The 18,922-nt window shown below is 39.3% G+C and overlaps 1 protein-coding gene across 1 annotated transcript in view; it reads right to left on the bottom strand.

Moving 5' to 3' along the window:
* Nucleotides 1-18,922, bottom strand: part of TNFSF4 (TNF superfamily member 4) — a 218,402-nt gene that overhangs the window by 151,010 nt on the left and 48,470 nt on the right. The gene's annotated exons all lie outside the window — the stretch shown is intronic.

Below are 18,922 nucleotides of genomic sequence, written 5' to 3'. Positions count from 1 at the left end.
ATCATATATTTTGCTGCATTGACTTGTATTAGGTTTTTCTTCTTTTCTAGTGATTTCTTAGTCATACATTCTACATATCCTATTGTCATCTTTACATAATAAAAATTACAAAAAATACACTTAAACCCACATTTCTAAATCAAAATCTAAAATGATTTCCATCTGTGAAATATGGTGACCTCCCCTTTGCCTGTCTCACAAACCTCTAACTGAATGTTCTGATCCCAATGATTATTCTGTTTCTTCTTACATTACGTATCTAAGAACTATTGCATACATTTTGTTTTATAATCGTGGTAAAAATTCTAAAATTTACTACTTGTGATTTCTATTTTACACCATTCTTCCCATTCTTGAGCTCTTAATTTTGTTTCATTTCTCAGTCTACAAAACCATGAGAATACTTGCTAGCCCTCAAGCAGGCTACATATGCTACGGCCTCTGCTCACACTATTCTATCAGCCTTCAGTGCCCTCCATTTGATGATGTCCAACTTCCTTCTCTGTTTCCACAGCACACCCATTTTGCATACTTCTATTATCTAATGTGTTTCATTCTGTGCATGCATCACTGGAATTTGAGCTCCTTGAGAGCAATTACTTTCTCTGTAATCTCTATTTTCTTTCTATTATGTGGCACAGGCCCTGGAAGGCAAAAGATAGAGATGCAGTCACTGCTGAAAAAAGAAAACAATTAAGCTAAATTATTGAATATTTGATAATCAGGAAACTCCAGTATTTCTTTGCATCATGCTGCAATGCTGAACTTGTAGACAGAGACACAGAGGAAAGAGTGCTGAATGGCATCAGAGCTGGAGATACTAACCCCCTCAAAGAGCCATTCATCTGATAGTCAAAGCCACTCTCTCCCAAGTGAAGTACAATTGGTATAATGTTTGGCCATAGCACTGAACATTAGCTATGGCCACGGTTAAATGGTAGGAGAATTGGGGCAAGGGCAGCAGGGTGAACCAACACAGTGGAAACTCAAGGTGGAAGGTTTCAACAGTATCTAATGCCAAAGAAATATGAGGAACGATGAGAGATGAAAACAGAAAACAAGGTCATTAGAGACTAATATTTTTGTTTTCCACTTTTTACGTGTGACCTCAGTCTTCTCTGTGCTCTTCATCTGTGATTTGAAATTACCAAGATTTAGATCAATAAAAAATTCTGGCCAGCCTGAGTACTTGCTGAGTTAGGTCAATTAAGATATAAAATTCACTACAGTCACATGCATGGAATGGATGGTAAGAGGATTTTAAAAATCAATCTGCTATTTCAATACCTCCCTATTTCAATCCCCATAAAAGCTGTTTCAATAAATCAGACATTCCATTTGTTTCCTTATAGAATAAAAGTATTATCATCTTTAAGGGTAAAGTCTAGACATCAAAGAAAAAAGAATATCAGATAAAAAAATCACAGGGGAGTTCTTCATCTATTTGTGTTAACCACAGCTTGTTACTTCAATAAAAGACTACTGAAGATTTAGAAAACCCCATGAAATCATACTGCAACCATATGTGGAGGCAAAAAAAAGTATCATTCAAGTATACCCTAAATTGTAAGGACACACGATTAAAGGGAGGCTACTTTGGGTGAGAAAATGGAATCTTTGGCAATTTTCTAAGAGCAGGAAAGATACTTCTGTCTTTCTGGATTAATCATATTTAAACTTAGAGTTTGATCACTGAATAGCTTACCAAAATTGTGTCAGATTGTTTGTTTTGTTGCTGTTGAGTTGTTTGAATTCCTGAAATGTTTTGGATATTAGCCCCTTAACAGATGGTTTGCAAATATTTTCTTCCAATCTATAGGTTGCCTTTTCCTTTTGTTGATTTTTTCCTTTGCTGCGCAGAAGCTTCGTAGTTTGATGTAGTCCCACTTGCTTATTTTTGCTTTTGCTGCCTGAGCTTTTGATTTCATATCAAAAGACTTGTTGTCAAGGCCTACGTCAAGCTTTTTTCTTGTTTTTTCCAGTAGTTTCATGGTTTTAGGTCTTGCATTTAAGATTTTAATCCATTTTGAGTTTATTGTATCTGATGTAGGATAAAATTCCAGTTTTATTCTTTTGCATGTAGATATCCAGTTTACTCAACATGTGGATATCCAGTTTACTCAACACTGCTTATTCAAAAGACTACCCTTCCTCATTGTGTATGCTTAGCAACCTTGTCAAAAATAAGTTGACCATATATGCTTGAGATAAATATATTAATTACTTTAATTCTAGTAATCATCTCACTGTAGATATGTATGTCGAAACATCGTTTTCACCTTAAATGTACATAGCTTGTATTTAAATAAATTAATTTATAATAAAGGGGAAAACTTGGTTAGATGGGATGAAAAGATTGTACCAATTTTTTCTAAAATACTTTGTACTCAGAAGTTCCTCAATAACACAGAATATACAGAGATATTTCAGAACAAAGACTTTTTCCAAGTAAAAAAAACTTTAGATCTAGAAGAAAACTTGTGAAGCAACTTCCTGCCAGACCACACCATGATTACTTTATGTGTTAAAATAAACATCTACCAAGGATTTATTATATTTCAATGTGGTATGCATCAATGTTTCTCAAACCATCTGTGGTGAAAGGCCATTTTCCCCCAATCCATTATATATTTGCAAAATATAAGAAAAACAAATTAGTAGACCAAAAAAATGTGGTGGCTTTAGTTTTTTCATTTTAAATATTTTATTTATTTCTTAAAACTGACATGTAATCATGGTATTAGACAAAAGAAATTTTTACAAGGTCATATTTCTTAAAACTGACATGTAATTGTTGTACTAGACAAAAGAAATTTTTACAAGGTCATGGAGATTTTCTGCCATGTTCCCCTCTAAAAGCTTTGTTTTATCTTTAATATTTAGGACTATGATCCATCTGGAATAATGAAGATAGCCCAGATTCTTTGCTGCAGCTCTCATTGAGAGTCCCACCTCTGTGAATCTAGGCTAGTTTTAGTGACTTACATAACCAACAAAACGTTGCTTATATGTCATTCTGCAACTTCTGAAACTAGTCATAAAAATCGTTGCAGTTTCTGGGCCTCTTGGAACCCTCTCTGGGAGCTTTGAGCTGCCATGTTAGAGGTCAAATAACTTGAGACCACTGTGCTGGAGAAGCCACGTATATGTTCTGGTGAACTGTTCCAACTGAGCCTAGACTTTAGGCATCTCTACCAAGGAGCCAGATACATGACTGCCCATCCACCAGCTGAATACCACCATCAACACCATGTTAAATATGTTCTATAAGTATACAATACAAATCCAAAGGAAACAGCATGATGATACCTGTATGGTAATCTGTATGGTCATTTGATTACTCAATACGCTTCTTGGCCTTTTGGCTAAGATCAAGTGTGATTACTATGCATATCTGGTGATGGTGCTAGGATTAACAATGGAGAGTCAAAGATACACCCTTATGTGTAACAATGGTCCTTCACCCCACCCAGGGGATGTCTTTAATTATTACATGTGTAATTAACAGTAGTATTTAAAAGAAAGAAACTAGATTAGAAAAAAAGGCATTTAATTTATAATAGCAACAAAATATAATACTTAAGAAATAGTTTGAACAAAACATCCACATGAAGAAACTATAAAACCACAAAACCATACAAAAAAGCCCTGCAATGAATGGAAAGAAATATATTATTCCTGGATAGGAAAACCAAATTCTATTTTTAAAGTTCAATTCTGATACTAACTGTAGATTTTGACAAAATTCCAATTAAAGTATCAATAGGGTTTTTCAGTGAGAGAGGGCAATTTAAAAAATATTCTGATGTCCATCCCAGAGAAAAAATAGGCAATTACAGTGTTTTGAAAAGTTATCTCTGAAAAGTAAGAAATGTAAACGGAAACTAACACCACCATCAGTACAAATTATAAATATTACAGTAATTACGAATACTGGTAAATGTCATTAGGATAGAACAAATGGCTCAAAAATACACACCACACAAACTTTATAAAGGAAGGATCACAAATCACTGAGAAAGAAAAAGGGCACTTCAACATGTAGTAGCTGGACAATTGGTTGGCTATTTGTAAATATATACATTTCCAGTCTTTATATTAGGCAAATAAAATTACTACCAATTGTTTAAAGAATTGGCTGGGTGCAGTGGCTCACGCCTGTAATCCCAACACTTTGGGAGGCCAAGGCGGGCAGATCACGAGGTCAGGAGTTCAAGAATAGCCTGACCAACATGGTGAAACACCATCTCTACTAAAAATACAAAAAGTTAGCTGGGCGTGGTGGCACACGCCTGTAGTAGACACATAACTATAAAATCTCCAAATGAGGTCTGTTTCTCATTTTTAAATAGAAAACTCATTCTCTCCTTCTTCCCTTTCCTTTCTCTATGAACAATTCACTACTAAAGCCATTAGTTCACTAATAGAGCAGAGCAAGGTAGGCATTCTTAAGGTCAAGGATATGGGGGAAGAGAATGGAAAATTCTCAAAGGAAATTCAAATGATCAACAAAACATACTTTTCAAATTTCAACCTCATCAATATTTAATAATATGCATACTAAAATATTGGAATATATTTCTATATACCAGAAAAACTTTAATGGAAATACCTAGTTCTGGTAAGGGTAAGAAAGCAATAATTTATATGAATAGCTATAAAAACCTTTCAGAATGCAATTTGGCTATATGCATCAAAAGACTTAAAAATGTTTTGTACCAGAGAAGGTGTCCAAGATGACCGAATAGGAACAGCTTCAGTCTGCAGCTCCCAGCAAGACCAATGCAGAAGGTGGGTGATTTCTGCATTTCCAACTGAGATCAGGAGATTCCCTCATGTGCCTATACCACCAGGGTCCTAGGTCTCAAACACAAAACTGGACAGTTGTTTGGGCAGACACTGAGCTAGCTGCAGGAGTTTGTTTGTACCCCAGTGGTGCCTGAAAAACCAGTGAGAGAGAACCATTCACTGACCTGGAAAGGGGGCTGAAGCCAGGGAGCCAAGTGGTCTCACTCAGTGGGTCGCAATCCCATGGAGCCCAGAAAGATAAGAACCACTGGCTTGAAATTCTCACCACCAGCACAGAAGTCTGAAGTCAAGCTGGGACTACCGAGCTTGGTGGGGTGAGGAGTACTCGCCATTACAGAGTTTTAGTAGGCGGTTTTCCCCTGACAGTGCTAAGGGGTCTGGGAGGTTTGGACTGGGCAGAATTCACCACAGCACAGCAAAGAGACTGTGGCCAGACTGCTTCTCTAGATTCCCCCTCACTGGGCAGGGTATCTCTGAAGGAAAGGCAGCAGCCCCAGTCAGGGGCTTACAGATAAACCTATCATCTGCCTGCGACAGAGCACCTGGGGGAAGGGACGACTGTGGACACAGCTTCAGCGGATTTAATCTTTCGTACCTGCTGACTCTGAAGAGAACAGCTGATCCTGACAAGGGTGATTCTCCCAGGACTGTGCACCAGCTCTGCTAAGGGACAGACTGCCTCCTCAAGTGGGTCCCTGACCCCTATGCCTTCTGACTGGGAGAGACCTCCCAACAGCGGTTGATAGACACCTCATACAGGAGAGCTCCGTCTGGAATCAGGCCGGTGCCCTTCTGGGACGAAGCTTCCAGAGAAAAGAGCAGGCAGCAATCTTTGCTGTTCTGCAGCCTCCACTGGTGATACCCAGGGAAACAGGGTCTGGAGTGGACCTCCAGCAAACTGAAGCAGACCTGCAGAAAAGGGGCCTGTTAGAAGAAAAACTAACAAACAGAAAGCAAGAACAGCAACATCAACAAAAAAGATCTCCCCCACAAAAACCCCAACCAAAGGTCATAAACCTCAAAGATCAAAGGTAGATAAATCCACAAAGATGAGGAAAAACCAGCATGAAATTCTAAAAATTCCAAAAACCAGAATGCCTCTTCTCCTCTAAATGATCGCAACTCCTCTCCCCCAAATGATCGCAACTCCTCTTCATCGAGGGCACAAAACTGGATGGAGATACCAAAACCTGGCAGAGACACACAACAAAAAAGAAAATTTCAGGCCAATATCCCTGATGAACATGGATACAAAAATCCTCAATAAAATACTGGCAAACTGAATTCAACAGGACATCAAAAAGCTTATTCACCACAATCAAGCCAGCTTCATCCCTGGAATGCAAGGCTGGTTCAACATATGCAAATCAATAAACGTAATCCATTACATAAACAGAACCAACGACAAAAACCACATGATAATCTCAATAGATGCAGAAAAGGCCTTCGATAAAATTCAACATCCCTTCATGCTGAAAACTCTCAATAAACTAGGTATTGATGAAACATATCTCAAAATAATAAGAGCTATTTATGACAAACCCATGGCAAATATCATGGCATTGGGCAAAAGCTAGAAGCATTCCCTTTGAAAACCGGCACAAGACAAGGATGCCCTCTCTCACCACTCCTATTCAACATAGTATTGGAAGTTCTGGCCAGAGCAATCAGGCGAGAGAAAGAGATAAAGGGTATTCAAATAGGAAGAAAGAAAGTCAAATTGTCTCTGTTTGCAGATGACATGATAGTATATTTAGAAAACCCCATCATCTCAGCCCAAAAACTCCTTAAACTGATAAGGAACTTCAGCAGAGTCTCAGGATTCAGAATCAATGTGCAAAAATCACAAGCATTCCTATACGCTAATAATAGAGAGCCAACTCATGAGTGAACTCTCATTCACAAGTGCTACAAAGAGAATAAAATACCTAGGAATACACTTATAAGGGACGTGAAGGACCTCTTCAAGGAGAACTACAAATCACTGCTCAAGGAAATAAGAGAGGACACAAACAAATGGAAAAACATTTCATGCTCGTGGATAGGAAGAATCAATATTGTGAAGATGGCCATGCTGCCCAAAGTAATTTATAGATTCATTGCTATTCCCAATAAACTACCAGTGGCTTTCTTCACAGAATTAGAAAAAAACTACTTTAAATTTCATATGAAACCAAAAAAGAGCCCATATAGCCAAGAAAATCCTAAGCAAAAAGAACAAAGCTGGAGGCATCGTGCTACCTGACTTCAAACTACACTACAAGGCTACAGTATCAAAAACAGCATGGTACTGGTACCAAAACAGATGTATAGACCAATGGAACAGAACAGAGGCCTCAGAAATAACATCACACATCTACAAACATCTGATCTTTGACATATCTGACAGAAACAAGCAATGGGGAAAGGATTCCCTATTTAATAAATGGTGTTGGGAAAACCGGCTAGCCATATGCAGAAAACTGAAATCAGCAGGATATCTTTACACCTTATATAAAAATTAATTCAAGATGGATTAAAGATTTAAATGTAAAACCCAAAACCCTAAAAACCCTACAAGAAAACCTAGGCAATACCATTCAGGACATAGGCATGGGCAAGGACTTCATGACTAAAACACCAAAAGCAGTGGCAACAAAAGCCAAAATTGACAAATGGGATCTAGTTAAACTAAAGAGCTTCTGCACAGCAAAAGAAACTATCATCAGAATGAACAGGCAACCTGCAGAGTGGGAGAAAATTTTTGCAATATACCCATCTGACAAAAGTCTAATATCTAGAATCTACAAAGAACTTAAACAAATTTACAAAAAAAAAAAAAAAAAAAAAAACAACCCCATCAAAAAGTGGGCAAAGGATATAAACAGACACTTCTCAAGAGAAGAGATTTATGCAGGCAATAGATATAAAAAAGACTCACCATCACTGGTCATTAGAGAAATGGAAATCAAAACCACAATGAGATACCATCTTACGCTAGTCAGAATGGTGATTATTAAAAAGTCAGGAAACAAGAGATGCTGGAGAGGATGTGGAGAAATAGGAATGCTTTTACACTGTTGGTAGGAGTGTAAATTAGTTCAACCATTGTGGAAGACAATGTGGTGATTCCTCAGCGATCTGGAACCAGTAATACCATTTGACCTAGCAATCCCATTACTGAGTATATACCCAAAGGATTCTAAATCATTCTACTATAAAGGCCCATGCACACGTATGTTTATTGCAGCACTATTTACAATAGCAAAGACTTGGAACCAACCCAAATGCCCATTAATAATAGACTGGATAAAGAAAATGTGGCACATATACACCCATAGAATACTATGCAGTCATAAAAAAGAATGAGTTCATGTCCTTTGCAGGGACGTGGATGATGCTGGAAGCCGTCATTCTCAGCAAACTAACAGGAACAGAAAACCAAACACCACATGTTCTCACTCATAAGTGGGCGTTGAACAATGAGAACCTGGACACACAGAGGGAAACGTCTAGGTTTTAAGCCCCATATGCATTAGCTGTTAGGGGGCAGGGGGCAAGGGAAGGGAGAGCATTAGGGCAAATAGCTAAGGCATGTGGGGCTTAAAACCTAGAAGATGGGTTGATAGTTGTAGCAAACCACCATGGCACAAGTATACCTATATAACAAACCTGCACATTCTGCACATGCATCCCAGAACTTAAAGTAAAATAAAAATAAATAAATAAATAAACTGTTAGAAGAAAACGTAGATGTATTTTGTCACGACTTTGGTTTAGTCCATTTTTCTCTGTGTTATGATACCAAAAACCCAAACAGCTAAAGAAAAAAAAGCAGATAAATTAAACTTCAATTTAATTAAAATTAGAAACTTTTGTGCTTCAGAAAAAAAAAAATGTTTTGTACCTTAAAAATGTTTTTTGCCTTTTGGCCCAGTAATTCCACACATGGAAAGCCATTTTAACTAAAGATGATGAAATACTAATGAAAATTGCCTTCTATGTAAATATGTTCACTGCAGCATTTTTGTAACATCAAAAATATTGGAAAGCAACTCAAGTGCCCAATAACAGATAAACAATTATACAAAGTGTAGGGTATCTACTAAATAAACTATTATGCATCTTTTTAAAATTATGCCTGAAAGAACAACAAAAATGCTTATGTTGTAATATTAAAGTACAGTTGTCCCTCTGTATCCTTTGGGGATTGGTTCCAGGACCTCCCAGTGACACCAGAATTCACAGATGCTCAAGTCCTTGATATAAAATGGCATTGTATTTGCATATAACGTATGTACATCCTCTCATATACTTTAAATCATGTCTAGATTACCTATACTACCTAATACAATGGAAATTGTATGTAAATACTTGTTATACTGTATTGTCTAGGGAATGACGATGACAAGGAAAAATAGCCTGTACATGTTCAGTGCAGATGCAATTTTTTTAAATACTTTTTATCTACAGTTGGTTGAACCAACAGATGCAAAGCCCATGGTTAAGGAGGGTCAACTACAAAAGCAGAGTGAAAACAGAAAACGTACTGTGGTTATAATAATGTATAAAATACCAAAAAAAAGAAAAGCAATACAAAATTAGATATAGTTGTCTATTAGGGCATGGTTTTAGGGGATTTTTTTCACCTCATATACAAGTGGAAAACAAACTTAACAACTGTAACAAACTTCATGTAACATGAGAACCTTCTTCAGTTCAATAGGCAATTATTGAGACCCAATAGATGCTAGGCAGTAGGAGAGGTTCTGTTATCTGTAAACAGTCTTCTGTGTTACCGCTAAGAAACTTCAAGAAGAAACATGTGTTTTTTTTTTAATCATGAGACATTTGAGTCTCAACCACAAAAACAAAAAAAAAGCGCAGGAACATTTTACTGAGATATACCAGACTCAACAATTTAGTTGTGCACTTCCTTAAAAATGCCGGCATCATCACCTGTAGTCTAGACGCTTTTCCCAAAATAAATGTAATCAGTGATGCATAAACTCTACCCTTTCTCCAGTCATTTGTGTAATGTAAACAGATCAGCGCCTGTCCATAGGATTTGTTCAGGCCATAGGGGAGTAACGCTGGTACTTTCAAAAATAAAACCACAAATTAAAAATATAAAAAATAAACAAATCCAATCTGGAGAAAAATAGGGAAATCCTCAAATAGCAACCCATCTTGTTGACTAGAAATGTTCGTAAGTGTTCAAAAGCAATTCAACATACTCAAAAATAATCATTACTATTAATGTTAATTAATATTGGTATTAATGATGCTTTCACTAATTTTTACTTTTATTTCACATCACTATTTTAATACTAAGTATTAATTAATAATTGACAATACTAATTATGTATTATTTATTGTTATGTTTTTGTTAATAAATTATTATATTGATACTAAGTTAATATTAATATGCTTGCACATAATTTTTTCATTAGTTTTCACAAAATAATTAATACCTAATTTTATAAGTCATAAAACTGAGGTTCAAAGAGGCTACATAATTTGCAAAATGTCCAGCATCTGGAAAAGGTCAAAGCCTTTTCTAACAGAAAAAGCAGATGTTGCCAACTTGCTAAATCATATCCTGTGCTTCAGCACCCTGCCTCCCTGAAAAACTGAAGCTCCTGAAATACAGTAGAGCACAAAGTAGGTCCTAACTGGATATTAATAATTATTAATTATGACTAACAATGTGGTTCCAAAATCATGAATTTTAAATCTGATATCTAAGCATAGTGAAAGTTCATTGCAAAGGAGAAGAAATATAGATACGAAAAGATGTGTTTTAATCTAGTTACCAAAATGTCAAACTTCAGTATATTCTTACCCCCTACTTAGCAAATTATAGTTCTTTACCTCCAGATACCAATTTAAAATAATATACTTCTTTCTTCTTTTTTTTTTTTGAGACAGTTTCGCTCTTGTCGCCCAGGCTGGAATGCAATGGCGCAATCTCGGTTCACTGCAACCTCCACCTGCCAGGTTCAAGCGATTCTCCTGCCACAGCCTCCTGAGGAGCTGGGATTACAGGCGCCTGCCGCCACGCCCGGCTAATTTTTGTATTTTTAGTGGAGACGAGGTTTAGGCTGATCTTGAACTCCTGACCTCAGGTGATCCGCCTGCCTCAGCCTCCCAAAGTGCTAGGATTATAGGGATGAGCCACTGTGCCCAGCCTTCTTCTTTTCAAAACACAGAAAGTAGAAGATTTATAGTCTCAGAAATGTTGTGCCTTTCAAACTCGTATTTCAGTACTTCCAGTTTTCAGATCGAGTCTCAATAACAATTACTGCAAACTTCTGTTTTTAAAAGCAGTATTGTATTTTGGTTTTCTTGGAAAACACCACTGGGAAGGTACATACACACTGTTATCACAATGACGCATCTTCAAGAGGAAGTGAACACGTTTTATTAGGACGTGAAAGATTTGGAAACCTTAGTAGTCAAAAATAAAACTAGGCACTTCAGAAAGGAAATCTAAATTACTTTCCTTTCAAAAGGACTAAATGAAAGTTCATCAAAATAAAGTTAAGAGCCAACATATGAAAATAGCAAAGTAGTTAATGGTGTCCCTTCGTCAAAACTTTTGAAATTTAACAAAGATTTTTGTTCTTCAACTCAAAATTGGCATCTCCTTCCGGAGGCAAGTTACTATCACTTTTACTTACTTATCTCTAGGAGCCTTAAGATAAAGAGAAAAAGTTTGCAGTCAGAAGATTTGAGTTCCGTTTCTTTTCCTGCCACTTGACCAACTGTGTAAAATAGAGAAAAGAACAGATTTCTGCCTGATTCACAGAGCTATAATGTCACTCAGACATGATAACAGGTGAAACTGCTTTGCAAATAACAAAGCTCAAGATCAGTGGTTCTGAAATGCTTTTGTTCCCAGGACATATTGGTCAATATCTGGAGACATTTTTGGTTGTCATATCTCAGAGTGCAGGTGCTACTTGGCATCTAGTAACTGGTCCAGGCCATGGGTGCTGCTTAACATCCTACAATGTACAGGACAGCTTCTTAAAACAAAAAAAATTACCCAGCCCGAATGCCAATAGTGATAAGGTTGAGAAACCCTGCCTTAGACAAATGTAAGCTACTCCCAGCTTCTCAAGCAATGTCTGGGGCCTAGGGACATCTCCTAGGTATGCCTGAATGACTGTAATCCTGAGAGGAAGTTCACTGTCCTCTGATTCAGCTCCTCTCACTCAGCAAGAGTGAGGAAGGAAAGTAGTCCTTCCCTTTCTGTCCTAGCCCATAGCCCCAGGAGTGAGTTGCTGCACAAGGGCTGAGGCAAAGACTAAGAAACCCTTGTCTGATTCAAACTTACTAACACTCACTTTCCCTAGCTGCCTTCCTGGGAAACCAACTGGTCAAAAACATGCTCTCCAAATGGATTGAATGTGTAGCTACTCAGGAGGCTGAGGCAGGAGAACTGCTTGAACCCAGGAGGTGGAGGATGCAGTGAGCTGAGACGTGCCATTGCACTCCAGCCTGGGTGACAGAGCAAGACTCTGTCTCTAAATTAATTAATTAATTAAAATAAAATAAACATTTGTTGGGCCGGGTGCAGTGGCTCACATCTGTAATCCCAGCACTTTGGGAGGCCAAGGCAGGGGATCACGAGGTCAGCAGTTAAAGACCTGCCTGATCAATATGGTGAAATCCCATCTCTACTAAAAATACAAAAAATTAGCCATGCGTGGTGGCATGCACCTGTAGTCCTAGCTACTCGGAAGGCTGAGGCAGGAGAATCCCTTGAACCTGGGAGGCAGTGAACCAAGATCAGTCCACTGCACTCCAGCCTGGGCGACAGAGCAAGACTCCGTCTCCAAAAAATAAATAAATACATAAATAAACATTTGTTGCACATCCACTTGCTTTCCATTGAGGAGGATACAGAAAATATACATCTCTTGTTTAGTAAATAAAATCTCTGCCATCACCATCTACAAATTTAGAATTTAGTAAATGACACAACACAAATAACCAGTAAAGAATCCCAGACAATTCTGTTCATTCAAAATTACATGTGATATCATGCAGTGGCCAGGATAAAGATATGGATCAGAAGAAATGGAAAGGTCTTCAGGACACAACGGGCAACAAAGGAAGGGTGGTTAGGGTAGGTGTAGTTAATTGTATGTTTCAGTATGACTGGGCACAGGGTACACAGATATTCTGGCAAGCCTTATTCTGGGTGTGTCTGTGAGGGTGCTTCTGGATAAATTAACACTTGAGTTAGTAGTCTGAATAAAGCAAATTGCCCTCCCTAATGTGGACGGGCCCCATCCAATCAGCTGAAGGCCTGAAAAAAACATAAAAGCTGACCCTCTTGCAAGTCAGAAGGAATTCCCCCTACCTGCTGCCTTCACGTTGAGACATCGGTTTTTCCCATTTCCAGATTCTGCTATAGACTGAATGTTGGTATCCCCCAAAACTCATGTGCTGAAGCCCTAACCCATAATGTGATGGTCTTTGGAGGTGGGGCCGTTGAGAGGGTATTAAATGAGATCGTGTGGATGGGGCCACCATGATGGGAATAGTGTTCTATTCCCATCATAAGAAGAGGAGATAAGAAGAGGAGAAACCAGAACCCCTCTCCCTCCAACTCGTGAGGACACAGCCAGAAGGCAGCCACCTACAAGCCAAGAAGAGGTCTCTCAGCAGAACCCTACCATTCAGGAACCCTGATCTCAGACTTTCAGCCACCAGAAGAGTGAGAAAAAAATTTCTGTTGTCTAAACCACACAGTCTATGGTATTTTGTTATGACAGCATGAGCTGACTAAGATAGACTCAAACTGAAACATAGGCTTTTCCTGTGTCTCAAGTCTGCTGGCCATTGGACTCCAGCTACATCAGCTCTCCTGGTTTGCTGACCTTCAGACTCATATTAGAACTATATCAGCAGGGTTCAGCATTCTCCAGGTTTCAGGGTTCTCCAGGGTCTTCAGCTTGCTAACTCACCCACTTTGCAGATCGTAAGACTTGTCAGCCTCCATAATCATGTGAGCAAAATTCCTATTAATTAATTAATTAATTAATCCTACTAGTTCTTTTTCTGTGGTGAACCCTGAAAAATGAATTTTGGTACTAAGATTGGTTCTAAGGAAACAGAACGCTAAGGATTAATTTTCTTAATTGGTTGTGGGGTTTCTGGAATTGGCTCTCTAATCTGATTAAAGATGCTAGTGACTATTTTTAGTGGTAAAGAGAAGACTAACAGTCATAGCAAAATCTGGCAATAGAGAGACACAAAATATCTTCATTAAATACTCCCAGATAACCACTTATAAGATGCAAGGATCTAAGTGACTACATATTTCAGTTATTGTTCTCAAATTAAAGAATACAATGACATTGGCGAGTTGATCCTACCAAGGTAAAAGAAAACAATGAGCCTAAGTTCTCTGCTTAAACTGTGCAAATAATGTAAAAGCTTCTATATTTGCCCTAACAGAGTTCCCTATGTTCTGTAGTCACAGAGCTGAGATTGATTAAAATTAAGCATAGAATCTCATCCTACAACTGGCTGAATTACAACACAAGTTGAACTTTCAGGTCTATAGAGTGTCTACTGTTAAAATGATTAGGAAGTAATGAAATCCTGAAAGTTGGAATGGGGATGTATGAGAAGACCCTGATGAAGCTTGGGACACTAGGTCCCTAAACTGATAAGTCTTCTTTGCCAGTGGAGGAGGTATCTCCACTGCAGTATGAGAGAATTATCCTTGTATTGCCTAGAAAATTGTAATGGTCCCCCTTGAGGCAGTTGCCTTTCAAGAAATGCTGGTTCCCCTCAGGGGACCCACTCCCACCACCTCTTTGCTTCTAGACTTGTAACTAGACTTAAATCCCAGCAGGTCCCTAAAGGTAAAGTACAAAGTATGACCCAAGAGGAGGTGGTCTGCACTCCAAAAGAACTACTCAAGTTTTCTCATTTATACAAGCAGAAATCAGAGGAACATGTGTAGGAATGGATACTGAGGTTGTGGGATAATGGTGGAGGAAACATAAATTGAATCAGGCCAAATTTATTGATATGAGCTCACCAAGCAGAGACTCTTCATTTAATGTTGCAGCTCAGGGAGTTAAGAAACTCTCTGACTCTAACTGCTTGCTTAGTTGGTTAGATGAAACATGGACCAGTGGCCCACAGAGAGCAAGGTGGAAATGCCAGACCTGCCTTCTTTCAATGTAGAGGAAGAGATTCAAAGGTTTAAGGAGATTGGAAAGTTAGAGTGGATGTGTTACTTAAGATCTACTCACCCATAATCAGAGGCTCTAGAAGACACATCTTTCACTACGACTGTGAGAAATAAATTTGTGAGAGGAGCCCTGGCATCTTTGAAGAGCTCTGTGATCATTCTTCTCTGTGGGCCAGACATTACAGTAGAAACAGCCCCCACTGGATTAGGATACCTAAATGCAATGGAGCTAATTGATCCTGGGGTGGCAGTCAGCAGCCAAAGGCAAGGGGGATGTGATTACCATAATAAACAGCGGAGTCAAGGCAGCAGTAAGGCACACCTCAGGCACCAACTAGAAATGAAATAGATGGGAAACATACTAAATTTGAGTAAATTGTTACTTGATCTATATAAGCAGAAATGTTCTAGGTCAAGTGAACAAAAGTCTAATCTGAATCAGAAAAACACAGGGTCATGGCCCCTCCATCATTTCTAGATTTAAACCAGTTAACAGACCAGAATCCCTTCAATTAAGAGGTAGGTCTTCTAGAGGAAGAACTCTGGTACACTGCTTAAAATATATACTGTTACTATTTCTACCAGCCTTCCCTAAAGTAACCTACAGCATTTAGCCAAGGTAACTATAGATTGGGGGAAATGAAATAATCAGACTTTTCCAGGACTACTGAACACTGGCTCTGAACTGACAATAATTTTCCAGGAGACCCAAAACATGACTTTGATCCCTCAGCCACAGTAGGGGCTTATGAAGATATGGTAATCAATACTGTTGTAGCTCTGGTCCATCTCACAGTGGGCACAGTGGGTCCTGCCCCCATCGTGTGGTTATTTTCCCAGTTCTAGAATGCATAATTAAGACGGACATACTCAGTAGTTCACAAATCCCTACGAGGCTATTATGGTGGGAAAGGCCAAGTGGAAGCCCCTGAAACTACCTTACCTAGGAAAACAGTAAACCAGAAGCAATACTGGATTCCTGAAGGATTACAGAGATTACTACCACAATTAAAGATTTGAAAGACACGGGGATGGTGATTTCCACCACACTCCCATTCAATTTGCCTATTTTGGCTGTGCAAAGGACAGGTGGATCTCAGAGAATTACAGTGGATTATTTTAAGTTTATGCAGATGGTGACTCCAATTGGAGTTGCTGTACTAGATGTGGTTTCATTGCTTGACAAAATCATCACATTCCCTGGTACCTGGTATGCAGCTATTGATCAGGCAAATGCCTTTTTCTTTATGTCTATAATCTAAGACCACCAGAAGCAGTTTCAAGCAGTTTGAGCCCACAAGGCCAGAAATCTACCTTCACTGTCTACCTCAGGGGCATAACAACTCTCTCTGACCCAGTGTCACAATTTAGTTTGTGGGGATTTTGATTGCTTTTCCCTTCCACAAGATATCACATTGGTCCATTACATTGATGACATTGTGCCAACTGGAACTACTGATCAAGAAGAAGTACTATTGGTAAGACATTTGCACATCAGAGGGTGGGAAATAAATCCAGTAAAGATTCAGGTGCTTTCACTTGTGAAATTTTTAGGGATACAGTGGTATGAGGCATGTGGGAGACATTGCTTCAAAAAGTAAAGGTCAGTCATGGCATCTAGCTGTTCCTACAACAAAAAAAAAGAGGTGCAGTGCTTATTAGGCCGCTAGAGTCTAGAGGCAACATGTTTCTCATTGAGGTGTGTTACTTTCACCTATTTACCAAGTGACTTAAAAAGCTGCTAGTTTTGAGTGGGGCTCCAAACAAACAAACAAAAAAAGTCTCTGCAATAAATCCAGGCTAATGTAAAAGCTAATCTGCTATTGAGCCAGGTGATTAAGCAGATCCAACCATACTTAAAATGACGGTGACAGATAGGGATCCTGTTTGGAGATTTGGCAGGCTCTTATAGGTATATTGCAGTGCAGGCCTCTAGGATTTTGGAGCAAAGCCCTGCAATACTCCACAGCTAACTTCTCTTATTGAGAAACAACTCTTGGCCTGCTATTGGCCTTAGTAAAGATTGGTTGCTTAATTATAGGCCAGCAAGTTACCATGAAACCTAAGCTCCCCAACATGAATTGGCTGTTAATTGATCCACCAAGCCATAAAGTTGGGTGTGCAAAGCAGCACTCTATCATCAAAGGGAAGTGGTAAATACGAGGTCAGGCCCAAGCAGGTCCTGAAGGCACAAGTATGTCTGCTGCCCCCACTTCTGCTATACTACCCTCTCTCTTCTAGTCTGCACCTATGGCTTCACTGGGAGTTCTCAATGACCATTTGACAGAGGAAAAGAAAACTCAGCCTTGGTTTACAGACAGGTCTATATAATGTTCAGGCACCACCCAAGACTGGACAGCTGCAGCACTACAGCCCTTTTCCAGAACACTACTGAAGGATAGTGGTGAAGGGAAATCCTCCAAGTGGACAGAACTTTGAGCAGTGCACCTGATTGTTCATTTTGTTTGAATGAAGAAATGGCCAGACGTGTGATTATATATGGATTCATGGGTTGTGGCCATGGCTGATGGTCAGCAACTTGGAAGAAACATGATTAGAAAATTGATGACAAGGAAATTTAGAGAGGAAGCAGACCTCTCTGAATGGGCCAAATGCATGAAGATATTTGTGTGCCATGTGAATGCTCACCAAAGGGTGACCTCAGAGAGGAGGATGTTAATAGTCAATTGGATAGGATCACTTGTTCTGTGGGTAATAGTCAGCCTCCCTCTCCAGCCACTCCTGACATTGCCCAAGAGGATCATGAAAAAAGAGGCCATAGTGGCAGGGATGAAGTTATGCATGGGCTCAACAACATGAACTTCTGCTCACCAAGGCCTAGCTGAAGACAACAACTGCTGACTTCCCAATCTGCCAACATCAGAGACCAACACTGAGTCCCCAGTATGGTACCATTCCCCCAGAGGAATCAGACAGTGACCTGGTTGTAGGCTGATTATACTAAATGGCTTCCATCATGGAAGGGAAACCTTTTGGTCCTTACTGAAATAGACATTTACTGTGGAAATGGACCTGCCTTCCCTGAACACAATGCTTCTGCGAAAACTATCATCTGTGGACTTACAGAACGCCTTATCCACTGTCATGGTGTTTCACACAGCATTGTTTCTGATGATAGAACTCACTTCACAGAAAATGATGTGTGTCAATGGGCCCATGCTCATGAAATTCACTGATCTTACCATGTATCCCACCATCCTGAAACAGCTGGTTTGACAGAATGGTAGAATGACTTTTTGAAGACTCAGTTATAGCACCAGCTAGGTACCAATACCTTGCAGGGCTAGAGCAAGGTTCTCCAGAACACTGTATATGCTCCAAATCAGTGTCCAATGTACAGTGCTGTTTCTCCCATAGTTAGGGTCCAGGAGTCATGGGTCCAGAAATCAAGAATGCAAATGGGAGAGGCACCACTCATTATTACTGTCAGTAACCCACTGGCAAAATTTTTGCTTCCTGTTCCCACAACTTTATGCTCTGCCAGCCCGGAGGTCTTATTTGCAGGGGTGGAATGCTACAATGATTCCATTGAATTGGAAGTTAACACTGCTGCCCAGCCACTTTGGAATCCTGGCTCTGAACCAGCAGGTAAAAAAGGAAGTTACTGTGTTGGCTGGGGTAATTAAACCTGGCTACCAAAAGGAAATTGGACTACCACTCCACGATGGAGGTAAAATCTGGAATACAAGAGATTCCTTCAGGCATTCTTAGTATTACTATGCCCTGCGATTAAGGTCAGTGGAAAACTACAACACCACAATCCAGGCACGACTACTAACGACCCAGACCCCTCAGGAATGATGGTTTGGGTCATCTCATTAGGTAAAGAACCACAATCACCGGGCACAGTGGCTCACGCCTGTAATCCCAGGACTTTGGGGGGCCGAGGTG

This window comes from Macaca thibetana, chromosome 1 (genome assembly GCF_024542745.1).
Source record: "Macaca thibetana thibetana isolate TM-01 chromosome 1, ASM2454274v1, whole genome shotgun sequence".
Lineage (NCBI taxonomy): Eukaryota > Metazoa > Chordata > Mammalia > Primates > Cercopithecidae > Macaca > Macaca thibetana.
This window is presented reverse-complemented; position numbering and strand designations above follow the sequence as displayed.